The sequence below is a fragment of the Artemia sp. Qi Xiang Cuo genome, chromosome 2, assembly GCF_049724085.1.
Source record: "Artemia sp. Qi Xiang Cuo chromosome 2, ASM4972408v1, whole genome shotgun sequence".
Lineage (NCBI taxonomy): Eukaryota > Metazoa > Arthropoda > Branchiopoda > Anostraca > Artemiidae > Artemia > Artemia sp. Qi Xiang Cuo.
In genome coordinates, this window is record NC_142795.1 from 54,097,811 (window position 1) to 54,112,320 (window position 14,510).

The 14,510-nt window shown below is 38.0% G+C and overlaps 1 long non-coding RNA gene across 1 annotated transcript in view; it reads left to right on the forward strand.

The window, feature by feature from the left end:
* LOC148955372 (uncharacterized) overlaps positions 1-14,510 on the forward strand; it is a 137,172-nt gene that overhangs the window by 15,065 nt on the left and 107,597 nt on the right. The window contains exon 2 of the long non-coding RNA XR_016143559.1: positions 13,235-13,409. This is a non-coding gene — a long non-coding RNA (uncharacterized LOC148955372). The remainder of the gene's footprint in view (positions 1-13,234; positions 13,410-14,510) is intronic.

Consider the following 14,510-nt stretch of genomic DNA (forward strand, 5'->3'; position numbering starts at 1 on the left):
TTCTACAATAATCCCACCCATTTTTACAATTCTCCTTAGACCACACCTTCTTGGCAAATTCATATTCCTTGGCTGTGCATTCACTGTTGGTGAGTGAATTATAGAACGCTTCAATTGGAGGTAGTTTTTCCTTGCTTAAGCGAGTGCCAGAACAGCAATAGTCGTATGCATATACACCTTTACAGGTCAATAGGTCATACATTTCACTGTCTGGAAAGTACTGTTTAAGCAAAGGAAAACTATCAAAATTGTCGCTTTTCTGCACTTGAATCAATTGACTCAACGCGTTGGAAAAAAACTAAAAGAATCTAAAAACCTGATTTTATTCCAGCACGTATGCCCATTATTTACTACCTGCCATTTCAACTCAAGAAGCACTAGCTTCTCTGCTGATTTGGGAATGATGTTATAGGTAAATGAATTATTTACCCATGGACTATCTACTCCCCCTCCCTCCCTTAGCATACGTGCCAATGCCCGCATAATAAATTTTAAATCATAATTTGAATTATGAATAAAAACTGATATACAAAACTGCTGGCTAACGTTTAAGTTGCACGATTGATGTGCTACCCCTCTAAAATTACTACCCCCTGATGATATTTCCTACCACAAGTGATTGTGATCTCTGACTTCCCCTTCCCCCTCTCTTCTCTCTTGTCCCTTTCCCCTTATCCCCCTCTTCAAACTCACCCTTACAAACCCAACATATTTTTTTATTTTTAATTGCGAGACGATCCTCTGCAGACAACACCATTGGTTAATATGTATTTCTCAAAAGAGAAATAGCGCCATTAGCGGTGCCAATTAACTTAGTCAGTGCCTTGACCATACACTGTCCCTCATCCAACGTTTCAACTATTTCTAACAACTGCATAGTGTTAGAACTGTCTCTTTGCGCGTGGGCGTAGGAAACTGCAATGGCTCAATGTTCTTTGATTCGATTTGGAAATCAAGGATCGTTCACTTCCACTAGCTTCGCCTCACAATCCAAAGACATTTTATTGCTCTGGAGGAGGGTGTTTTGAAAATTTTTAAAGTGTAAAATGGCCCTATCCCCCGAAACCCTTTCCACTGACTGGTAGCCATGCTGTCTACAGTGCTTTATATGATCCCGTAGTTTGAAATTGCTACAAAATCGAGACAGGCATGTTGGACAGTAGAAACATACCCCCCGCCCCTTTTTACCCTCCTCCAGAACTCTACTGATGTCTGTAATTGGTTTATAATAGCCAATTGCATTGGGTTCACTAGGTGGTGTGTACAAAAACCAAAACCAGTGCTTCACCAATTCAATCGACGGGCCTCTTACTGGGAACACCACCCCCTTCTTGTTAGAACGAACCCCATCCGCAAATTCAGTTTCATACTGAACCACAGTAATGCCAATATTTAAATGAGCATTGGCCCTTTCAAAAATATCAATAGACCTGAGCGTTACTGGGTATTTTTCCTCTAAAGAAGAAAAATCTACAATGGGAAAATCGGACCCCTCCTTCCCATGCACAGCCCAATATTCTAAATTCTTCTAGTGTAGTGCCATCTTTCAAAGGTCGGAAAGCTGAAATGAGGAAAGTGTACTTGGAACATTTTTGACCTGTTTCAAAACAGATTCGTTGAACACCTTGACATCCTTCTAAATCTGGATTATATTTTAAAAAAGGTGCCCTTTCCCTATGCCCCCCTCTTAAAATAAAATCTTTTTTAAATTTACAAATATTAACGCTTAAATTTCCAACAAATAAAACCACAGACCCACTACCATTTTCGCTATAATTTTCGAGATGGGTAATAATGTGGCCTATCCACTCCATAAAAACACCCTCAAAATTTTCTAAATGTGGATAGACGACCAACATCTCGTTTTGCACATAATGATGATAAACCTCGCTTTTTCCCTCATTTAAATAAAACACCTTTAAAAGAATTCAAACCTTAATTGACTCCCTATCCCCCACAACTGAATTTGGTTTTCTTGTAGTGCACAAATACTATCTACATATCCATGGACTATTCCTATACGGTCAAATCCAAGACTACCCCCCAAAAGCGAATCAAAAGAACCCCAAAAAGTTGCCGTGCAAACGGCTATTGCATTTAAAATTGAATTTTAGAGCTGAAAGTAAGGAAATGTTCTAAATTGGATGTTGTCACCCTACTCCTACCCCGCGTGCATATTGTCACAATCCCCTCCCCAGCATTGCTCATTAATAGGATTGTTTTAAGACCTTTCACTATCCCCCTCATGTATATTATCACCACCCCCTCCCCCACATTGGTCAATAATAGGGTTATGAGAAGCCACTTTATTAGTTTGAAGTGGAGAAATGTAATCAGTGGGGGGAGGGCTCCCTGTTAATTTATTGGTAAAATCCTCTAAAATTTGTAAAGTATTTGGACTCAAGTCCCCCTGCTCAACTGCGCTATAATCTACATTAAAATAATCGGCTAAAAAATTGTCAATGTTATCTGGTATTTCCAGTGAATTCATATTCCATGTTGAATTGTTTGAGAGCTCCAAAGATGCATCTTCTCCTTCTCCAATTGATGAGGATGATGATGGCGAATAAGGTACTAATACAACCTATAAAAGAAAAATAGATTATTTTTAAAGTGTCTAAATCATCCCTATTTTTAAAATTGGATTATTATTTAAAATGCAACTAGTATTATTGGTTCCCTACTCTATATATATTCTGAAAGTTCCAGCTTAATACAATCTAAAAGATGACATAGAAGGTTTTGATTTTATTCAAACACCCCATAAAAGAATTTCATATTAATACTCTATATCTACTTTGGAAAAACATGATTTGAAATGGATAGAAGGTTGTAAAAGCATGATTAATCATTCGTTTACCATTTACCCTACTATATCCGGGATAATGTGTCCTTTTTTGGCTTCACTATGAGAATTCAGCAGGTTGAATGTATACAATAATTGATCTGATTTAAAAGGGAGAACAATATATTTCCTTTGGGGGAGAAAAAATATCTCTGACACGCTTTTACTGTGATGAAAAGAATGGCCAAAAAAAAGGGCTTACTTCTAAGTCCCTTAAAACTTGGGGAAAACTGTACAATTGTAGCGAAAAATAGCATTATTAGTTTCAATGGTGAGACAAAAGGCTCTCTAACAACAAACTAGAAATTAGCTAAAAATATTATTATGTGGTTGAAAAATAGCGAAGATGCCTGCAGTAGGTGGAGAAAATAAGGTGATATAATAAGCGGTTTCTTTGATAAGCAAAATAAATACATTATATTTGGGTATCTCTAAGGGGAAGGAGCAGAGAAATTTAAAACAAGGGGTGTGGAGGATGATTATAGCGAAACTAATATTTTAGTATCTCTGACAGACTTTTACAGTGTTAAAAAATGGTGAAAAGAAAAGGCTAAAAAAAAAGTTAGAAAAAATTGATAGATACATCTAAAACCAGGTAGAAAAAAGATGTAAAAATGAATACATTTCCATATTCTGGCTGCATTTGTGTGTCTGAAGGCCCTGGAAAAGCATGAAGGGGGGCAACCTCACGATCTGAAATAGACGTGGCAATTCTTGAAGTCCCTGGCAATGCATGCTGGAGGGCAACCTCCTGACCTTGAATAGACGTGGCAGTTCTTGAAGGCCCTGGCAAAGCAGCTTGCGTGGAGGATACAGGGGGCTGGTAGAGCGTGCCCCTGGATGGTTCAGCTATTACGGCTTGCACAAATGCGGCGACGGCGATGTCACTGGCAGGCTGCATTGGTTCCTGATTGGATTGGACTTGGGCAGGCATCACTTGTCTGGAGGACCTTGGCCAGTGGCCATACTGCACAACTGTCGCCTTCGCATGGGTTTTATTGTTGCCCCTTGCTCTTTTTTTAGGAGGAGGCATACATTCTTCAAAATTGGCATTAAAAAGAAGAAATAATTTAGTATTGAAAAAGGAACCCCGTTTTTTACACATGAAAAATTAGTGCCCCCCGCCCCATAACCATAATTCTGTCTAGACAGCATTTATCTCCCTTTTCAGTAAAGCAAAAAGTAAAATTTTGCAAGAAATATACTAGGCTTAGAAATCAAACGTTATTATTGCAGTTGTGTTGTGAAAAATAATTCCCTTGACAAACAGTAGTCTGTATTCTTAGGATAAAAATCAATGATTCTATTTTTACAATTTAGAAAAAAAATTAAAATTTTCCTGTCTATAGGCTTTAAATAAGATAAAAAAAGATTGTTAACACCCAGCTTATAGGCCTAAAATTTGCGATCGTAGGTAAAAATCGTATTCAATTTACACACAATAAAGCTATGTATCTTTTTTCTAACCCCGCCCCCCTTACTTTTCACGCTAAGAAACAGCTTGTTTTCACCTTACAACGAAGGTGTTAGAATTGAGGCATTGCCCGTTCCCCGCCCCCCCCCCCCCCCCATATAAACACTGAGTACTCAAAATGGAAAATGAATACTACATGAAACTAAGACCCATCCTCTCTTAACAATCCCCTCTCCTTTTTTACAGAAGAAAGCCCCTCTCCCTTTTCAGTAAAGCAAAAGTAAAATTTGTGAGAAATAAGATATTTGGCTAATTTGATCAACTGATATCTTTTCAGTGAAACCTTTGGTTAAGTCGCTATCGTAATTCACGCGAATTACTAAGCCGGGTGTAGACTTGACGAGGTTCAATAACTATGGTTTTAAATCTTTGCGGGAAATCTGTAAGTCAAGTTATCGGGCTTAAATGGAAACAGTATATTAAGGGATTGACAGAAAGTTGACTGTCACTTTTAGATAGGATACAGAATTATTTCCAATGAAAGAAATAAAGTCGTAAACAGGGGAGGGGGGAGGTTTCCATGGTAAAAAAGAGCGTATTTTACGCTTTCTATCAAGTATAAACATCATATAGTGGAGTTTGTAGTGTGGGGGGGGGGGTATCCCCTGAATTTACTGGAGGTTAGGTTACTATGTAAAATGATTTTATTTGAAAATAAACTAAGACAATTTACTAAACTGAGCTCACATTATAAATCGATGTAGCCAGAGTTTCCAAGTCAATAATATCCGATGCTTGTTCCATGGTGTCTTAAAACTTTATCTTAGTTTAATCACAACGCATGTCCGTTATATACAAAATCTCAAGGGCAAATTGTGATTTAATGGGAAACCTTATGTAACCGACTCCCTGATTGGCTTAGAAGGAGACACGTGATCCTGTTCCCGTTATCGAATCAATACATTCCCCCACCGATTATGTAAATCAATTTCTCAGAAATTTAGTTCCCCTCTTGTCCTAGTCGATTACGCAATCATTTTCTCAGAAATTCACTTCCCCTTCGATTACGCAATCAATTTCTCGGAAATCCTCTCCCCTTCGCAGATCAATACATATCTCCCCCGTTAATGCGCATGTGCAAACTTCGTCCCGGAGAAAATACACTTGGAAACAACAAATAAATCGACCTTGAAAGAGGTGTCATTGACCCGTTAGAATCAATAAACCATGAAAATACATCAGTGAGAAAAATCCTGTTTTTTCATTCTCAGTGACAAAAACCATAAAAACTTGCATAAATTATGTGTACCTCGGAGATATTATGCCCTTCCTACTAAACTTGCCTTTGCTCTCCTTGTACGAAATACTCCCTACCTAATATTCATCATATATGTTTCTCTGACACTCAATCCTAATGAAATACACCAAAGTAAGATTAAAATATAATACTTTATAAACAAATTTGGCCTATATATTTGCACATTAGGGGTGGGGGGTGAAGTATAGCGGGTCTGTTTCTCTGATGCTAAATTTTTATGAAATATAAAAAACCATGATAAAAATATAACACTTTATTAACCAAATTATGGAAACTACATAGGTACTTTACCCTCCCCCCCCTTATTTGCAAATATATAACTCAAATTTGTTTGTAAAAAAAATTGACAAAAAAAAGTTTATACTTAGGTTCAACTTAGATGAAGAATATTAGGTAGGGGGTATTTCATACAAGTACCAATTAATCCTAAAATCTCACATCACAGGCCTTGTGGTTTGACCTTAGCTTGGTAATACGGGACCCAGAGTTTGAACTCAGCTCCAGCGACATACTACAGGGTTTGGAATTTGAATCCTGTGATTGAATTATACGAAGGGTCTAAATATTAATCCAAACAAGTAGAAAAGAAGATGGCATACTGAACAAAAATAATATTAGCCAATTAAATACTTCTATTCAAAGAATTAGATTCCATTCAAAGGAAGGATCCTTTATAATATCGGATTTATTTTGTAAGAAAAATAGACCTAAGTCTATTTAAATGCAGGAAAACAAAAATTTCTACAAAATAAAAACATATTTTGTTTTGCTTTAAAAAACAATAATATGCATTTATTTAGACGTATAAACACTCACAGCAAAACAGCGTATTCTCTCATAGCGTAAAAATTGTTCAAACAGTTTGCCAAAAACTGAAACTGGTAATAAATTTCGACTGTAAATTCAGAGTTTGCCAAAATTTTAATTCAAGTCCAACATTTTAGTTCATAAGCTAAGTAACTTTAAAACACTTTTCAGAGGTTTGTACAACTAACACATAATTAAGCTTCATTAATTAAAGACAGACAAAAGTTAATTTTTTTTATATATGTAGGGTTCATGGCTCCGTCTTAAGCGATGATATGCCGCCATGCTAATTATTTTGAAGTTGGTTATTATACCTTTTCTTGAACGGCCCAAGATAAATATTTTCCGGGATTACCCCTACTGGGAGGCCATTCCATATGCCAATGGATCATCGAGCGAACCTTGTCTCCAAGTATTCTTGGCGGCGTGTGCCCTGATCAAGGCAGTACTGTTGAGCTGTAATTTGGCGAGCTGAACGCAAAGCCCCTTATTCTATCTGGAACAAGTCTTGATACCTCCTCAGATGGAAGGCAATGCATGGTAACTTACAAAAATTGTAAGGAAAATGTTAATTTACAAAATATTTTCCAAAAAAGCCGTTTTTAAAAACCCCCCTTTCATCAACTAATTTCTCATCAACAGTTTTTTCCTTATTTCGATGTTTAAGAATCAATGTTGTAGCACATAATGAATTTTATTAAGAGCCTGGTTTTTATCGCATTTTTTCAAGAATAAAGGATTCGCTTAGTTGTAGCTACTTCAGAAATACATGTTTCTATTCAAATGTCTTGAAAGTTATTCGGTAAATGAAATACTTGCAATTATCAATTGGCTATGATTGTTGCATTCTAAATCAATTGCACATAATCTAATTTTTACGTAAAGACTTTACGGGGGGGGAGTGGCTTGAGGAGAGGGTGACCTTAATTTTCTGACCTCAATTGTTCTTAAACTTTCAAAATCACTGAAAATTGAATCCCATTTATAACTGAAACTAATTTCATTAAAATTTGTTGAATTTATTTAATTGCCTTTGAAGTACATTAGTACCTGAGTGAGACGGACTGACATTGATGAGGATTAGAGGTGCTATTTAGAAACCCACATTAGAGGGAGGGGGAAGGATATGGTATATGAAACCGACCGTAAGTTTAAAATAGAGAAAAGCCCTACTTCATCTCCATTACAAAAGCCGCAAGGTTCTTCGCGCACTGGGAAATACCAGTCTCAGAGGTGTACATCTTATAAAATCACCGACTGTCACACAAACAGACAATAGCTTTCCCGTAATATCTAAGAAAAACGGTTCATATATCAGACAGTTCTTGGTAACGAAATGTAAGTAAAGAGCGAGTCGGCCCAATAGTAACCGAAACTCTAAAAAAAAAATTTATGACAATGACTAAATCAAAAGAATTGGCTTCTTATGTTGATTCCAAATATATAAAATTTAATAAGTTTAATGTTACCCATCAAATGCTACGAACCTGAGACAATTTGCTTTATTTACAAGAAAGGGGGGAGAGGAAACACCACCAAAACTTCAAGCAATCTTAATGAAAATCACACTATCAGATTTAGCCTATCAGATAGCCCTACCGTAGAGGTTTCAAGCTCCCGTCTGCAAACATGTTGAATTTGTATTTTTGCCAGATGAAAGGTCACGGATTTCTAGTGTTCATTTTAAGTGAACAAAAATTGGAGGGCAACAAGCCCTCCTTCCACGTTCTTTTTCCCAAAGTCGGGCGATAAAAATTTTGAGATTACCATTTTGTTCAGCATAGTTGAAGGAAGTAATAACTATGTCTTGGAAGATGACATGACTCCCCACAGCTCCCAAAGGGAAGGGCTGCATTTTTTATTAAATGCATATATCGAAAAAACTTACTCTTCAATGGACGACATACTAAAAAAGTTGATAGTTATAATGTAGAATCAAACAGTTCGTGTTAACGAACTGTTTAACGAGCGTGTTAGCTGTAAATAAGGAGCGACGCGGTTCAATAGTAGCCTAAACTATAAAAACAGATTTTTGGTATAAATACATACACCAAAAGGCTTATTATGCTGAGTCCAAATATATAAGTTTCATTAAGTCTAGTGATACCTATTAAAAGCTACGATCCTGAGAAAATTTGCCTGATTTTTGAAAAAGAGATAAACATCCCCTAAATGTCAAGGAATCTTAATGAAAACCACATCATCAGATTCAGCATATCCGAGAACCCTATTGTAAAAGTTTCAAGCTCCTATCTGCAAAATTGTGGAATTTTGTATTTTTTTTTTCCAGAAGAAATATCAGGGATGCGTGCTTTTTTTTTATTATTATTAGTTTTCCCCAGGGGTGATCGCATCAAACCAATAGTCCTATAACACCGGTAAAAGACTCATTCGAACAGAAATTAAGAGTTCTAGTGTCCTTTTTAAGTGACTGAGAAGATCGGAGGTCAACTAGCCCCCTTCCCATCCCCTTTTTCCTCAAAACTGGCCGATGAAAAAATTTTAGATAGCCATTTTGTTCCGCATAGTTGAAAAATCCAGCAACTATGCCCTAAGGGATAACTTGACCCCCTCCCTCCAAAACCCCAGGGGAAAGGTCAGTAAGTCAAGAAATTTTCCCATTGTTTACGTATCGTATTTGTTATTGGGAAGTAAACAGCCCTTTTTCAGGGGGAGGGTGAATTTTTTGCTAGGGGGATTTTCCACGGGAAGATTTTTTCGTGGGGAGGGAAGTTCCCGCGGGGTGAACTAACCAGGGAAATTTATAGTGGTGGTATTTGCCAGAATTCTTATAGGAAATTCTTTTTATTTGGCTTACTTTCTATTTGCCGACTCAATTTTACACGTGGGGATAGTAAGGGGAATGTTCCGCGGGGAAATTTTTAACAGGTTAAAATTATCTAGAATGTTTTTTCGTAGTAAGGAATTTCCCACTGGAGAAATTCTCCAAGGGGGAGTTTTCCACGGGGTAAATTCTCAAGAGGGAATTTATGCGGGAGTGCCTTTCTAGTAGCAGGCAGTGGGGGGGGGGGGTATTTGCGGGAAAACCTTTCCACGGAGGAAGGAATTTCTGGTAGGATTTTAAAAACAATTCAAAATTAAAGTATTTTCAAACGAAAGAGCGCTAAGAAAAATCTTTCACCCGGAATCGTCCGCAAAAATTTTCCGAGGGTAATTTTCAGCTAGATTGGAATTGTCTGGAAGGAATTTCCCTGGCGGGACTCATTCCTGGCGGGGGTGGGTGAATTTTCTACTAGGGGGATTTTCCACGGGGAGATTATTTCGTGGGGAGGGAAGTTTCCGCGGGGTGAACTAACCAGGGAAATTTTATATTGGCAGTATTTGCCAGAATTCCTATACGATATTCTTTTTATATGCCTTACTTTCTATTTGCCGACTCAATTTTACACGTGGAGATGTTAAGGGGAATTTTCCGTGGGGAAATTTTTAACAGGTTGAAATTATCTAGAATATCTTTTCGTAGTAAAGAATTTCTCACTGGAAAAATTCTCCATGGGGGAGTTTCTCACGGGGTAAATTCTCAATAGGGAATTTATGCGGGAGTGCCTTTCTAGTAGCAGGCGGTGGGGGGGGGGGGTATTTGCGGGAAAACCTTTCCACGGAGGAAGGAATTTCTGGTAGGATTTTAAAAACAATTCAAAATTAAAGTATTTTCAAACGAAGGAGCGCTAAGAAAAATCTTTCACCCAGAATCTTCCGCAAAAAAATTTCCGAGGGTCATTTTCAGCTAGATTGGAATTGTCTGGAAGGAATTTTCCTGGCGGGACGAATTCCTGGCGGGGGCGGGTGAATTTTCTACTAGGGGGATTTCCCACGGAGAGAATTTTCCGTGGGGATGGAAGTTTCCGCGGGTTTTAATTAACCAGGGAAATTTTAGTTTGGCGGTATTTGCCAGAATTCCTATACGAAATTTTTTTATTTGCCTCACTTTCTATTTGCCAACTCAATTTTCACGTGGAGGTGTTAAGGGGAATTTTCCGCGGGGAAATTTTTAACAGGTTGAAATTGTCTAGAGTATCGTTTCGTAGGGAGGAATTTTCCATCGGAAAAATTCTCCAAGGGGGAGTTTTCCACGGGGTAAATTCTCCAAGGGGAATTTCTGCGGGAGCACCTTTCTATTAGCGGGCGAGAAGGGGGGGGGGTATTTGCGGGAAAACCTTTTCACGGAGGAAGGAATTTCTTGTAGGATCTTAAAAACAATCCGAAATTAAAGTCTTTTCAAACGAAAGAGCGCTAAGAAAAATCTTTCACCCGGAGTCGTCCGTGAAAAATCCAGCAACTATGCCCTAAGGGATAACTTGACCCCCTCCCTCCAAACCCCCAGGGGAAAGGTCAGTAAGTCAAGAAATTTTCCCATTGTTTACGTATCGTATTTGTTATTGGGAAGTAAACAGCCCTTTTTCAGGGGGAGGGTGAATTTTTTGCTAGGGGGATTTTCCACGGGAAGATTTTTTCGTGGGGAGGGAAGTTCCCGCGGGGTGAACTAACCAGGGAAATTTATAGTGGCGGTATTTGCCAGAATTCCTATACGACATTCTTTTTATTTGCCTTTCTTTCTATTTGCCGACTCAATTTTACACGTGGAGATGGTAAGGGGAATGTTCCGCGGGGAAATTTTTTAACAGGTTAAAATTATCTAGAATGTTTTTTCGTAGTAAGGAATTTCCCACTGGAGAAATTCTCCACGGGGGAGTTTTCCACGGGGTAAGTTCTCCAGAGGGAATTTATGCGGGAGTGCCTTTCTAGTAGCAGGCGGTGGGGGGGGGGGGGTATTTGTGGGAAAACCTTTCCACGGAGGAAGGAATTTCTGGTAGGATTTTAAAAACAATTCAAAATTAAAGTATTTTCAAACGAAAGAGCGCTAAGAAAAATCTTTCACCCGGAATCGTCCGCAAAAATTTTCCGAGGGTAATTTTCAGCTAGATTGGAATTGTCTGGAAGGAATTTTCCTGGCGGGACTCATTCCTGGCGGGGGCAGGTGAATTTTCTACTAGGGGGATTTTCCACGGGGAGATTATTTCCTGGGGAGGGAAGTTTCCGCGGGGTGAACTAACCAGGGAAATTTTATATTGGCAGTATTTGCCAGAATTCCTATACGAAATTCTTTTTATATGCCTTACTTTCTATTTGCCGACTCAATTTTACACGTGGAGATGTTAAGGGGAATTTTCCGTGGGGAAATTTTTAACAGGTTGAAATTATCTAGAATATGTTTTCATAGTAAAGAATTTCTCACTGGAAAAATTCTCCAAGGGGGAGTTTCTCACGGGGTAAATTCTCAATAGGGAATTTATGCGGGAGTGCCTTTCTAGTAGCAGGCGGGGGGGGGGGGTATTTGCGGGAATACCTTTCCACGGAGGAAGGAATTTCTGGTAAGATTTTAAAAACAATTCAAAATTAAAGTATTTTCAAACGAAAGAGCGCTAAGAAAAATCTTTCACCCGGAATCTTCCGCAAAAAAATTTCCGATGGTCATTTTCAGCTAGATTGGAATTGTCTGAAAGGAATTTTCCTGGCGGGACAAATTCCTGGCGGGGGCGGGTGAATTTTCTACTAGGGGGATTTCCCACGGAGAGATTTTTCCGTGGGGATGGAAGTTTCCGCGGGTTTGAATTAACCAGGGAAATTTTAGTTTGGCGGTATTTGCCAGAATTCCTATACGAAATTTTTTTATTTGCCTCACTTTCTATTTGCCAACTCAATTTTCACGTGGAGATGTTAAGGGGAATTTTCCACGGGGAAATTTTTAACAGGTTGAAATTGTCTAGAGTATCGTTTCGTAGGGAGGAATTTTCCATCGGAAAAATTCTCCAAGGGGGAGTTTTCCACGGGGTAAATTCTCCAAAGGGAATTTCTGCGGGAGCACCTTTCTATTAGCGGGCGAGAAGGGGGGGGGGGAATTTGCGGGAAAACCTTTTCACGGAGGAAGGAATTTCTTGTAGGATCTTAAAAACAATCCGAAATTAAAGTCTTTTCAAACGAAAGAGCGCTAAGAAAAATCTTTCACCCGGAGTCGTCCGTGAAAAAGTTTCTGAGGGTAACTTTCAGCTAGATTGGAATTGTCTGGAAGGAATTTTCTTGGCAGGACTGGAGGTTTTTTTTTATTTGGGAATAACTTCCATTGAGGGATTTTCCGTAGGGGGAAGGAACTTCCCATGGAGGGGGAGCCGAATTTTCTGGTATTATTTAAAAACGATCAAAAATTAAATATGGAAAAACGATTTTTTTTCAACTGAAAGTAATGAGCAACATCAAAACTTAAAACGAACGGAAATTATTACGTACATAAGAGGATTGCCCTTTCCTCAATATCTCACTCTTAACGCTAAAGTTTGACTTTTTTATTCCAATTCTTTATGAACGACTCCTGAAACACAAGGGCCGCTTAATTAGAGTAATAAGCTTTTTCAAAAGTTCTACAAAAATTAGCGTAAAGAGCGAGGTATTGAAAAGGGGCGATCCCCTCATATATGTAATTATTTCTATTCGTTTTAAGTTTTTATGTTGCTCCTTACTTTCTGATAGAAAAACTTTTTTTTTATTCAATAGGTATTAAACACCGAATATTAAATAAACGAAAAACGGAAGCTTTGGGCTACGTAACTACAGTTAGTAACAGCATTGCTTAATTATGGATCGTGGATTACTGCAGTGACCCCAGCGTAATCTTAAGGTGGTTTATCCAGTCAAAGTTGTCAGTAAACAGTTACATAAGAAAAACACAACAGACAGTAATAAGTACGCAGTATGACTTTTTTAAATTTAGGCGTCTACGTTGACATTTATTATACCTTATATAATCCTGAACTAGAAACATTCTTTCTTCCAGCCCAGAGAAAACATGGTAAATAGCACAGTCCCAGATACCCCTCGTACACCTCGTACGCCAACGGGGTACCATACTGGTGAACCGCTGGGCTATACTAATCAGGATATGAGATTTGATGCTATTGAGGGCGTTGTGCCGATAAACAAGCGACACAAGGAAGATTTCACATGCGGAAGTAAGTACTACCTTGTTCAAACAGTTTTCAGCCTGCTCAAAAGCCAGATTCAGACGCTATTACGTTTAACCTAAAACTGACTCACCAACTAAGTAAATAGTTTAATAATCAATTTTTTTTTTTTATCCTTTTATTACCAACACGACTTTATTATACAGCTTCCCTGCAGCTGACACACTGGTAAGTCACTGCTCCTCCACCTAACAATGTTAAGGCTTCCACTTCGCGTTCCGGGAAATCTTCAAAGCTTTAAAATTACTTGTAAGTTTCGATTTTTGTCTCCCCGACAATCTGAGACGTCTCGCTTATCTTTTGCCTTCTTGAAGATTACTCATAAAACTATTCCGGAGATACTGTCTTCTGGGATCTTAACGATGCCATTCTTGGCTAAACTTATCGCTGCCGTCTACCTCGGATGGGATCTTGTATGGATATTGGCTTTCAACATATTTCTCCTTCTTCATAAATAGAATGAAGAAGAGTAAAATGTGTGTATTCCACTAAAGCATAAGGTAAACCCACTGCCGATTTAATTTAGTAGCTCTAGTATGCTGTCAGTAAAACCTAAATTAAGCTTCACGGTAGATAGTTGAAGAAGACAATTGTGTAATAGGATATCTCCCTTCATATTAAAAAATCGCTCGATTCACTTTGCTCTTAGTATTTTTGTGAAAAATAGCCTTTATTCTTTCTGTTATAATTTCATGACAAGAGAAAACCACAATAACCTTTGAATGCACGCTATTGTTAATAAAATTCAAATAACACTCAAGCCGTTTATAGGGTTTGGGATGGAGGTGGAGCAGCATCACTCTCATTTGATTTGATTTACCCTGTGAAATTATTCTTTGTTGTGTTGTTGTTAATGTTACGACGAATTAAAAAACACACTGCCCGAATTACCAATTGTTTTCAGTAAACGGAAATGACACTATGTCCTTTAGATGATTTAGAGGGTGGTGCGTTCGAATTAACAATTTGCGTTCGAATTAAGTTTAACTGGAATACTCATTTTAATTCCAATTCATTTTTGAATCTATTTATTGAATGATAGTAACTTTTTTTCAGACTGAATTTTAGACTGACTGACTTCAGACTGAA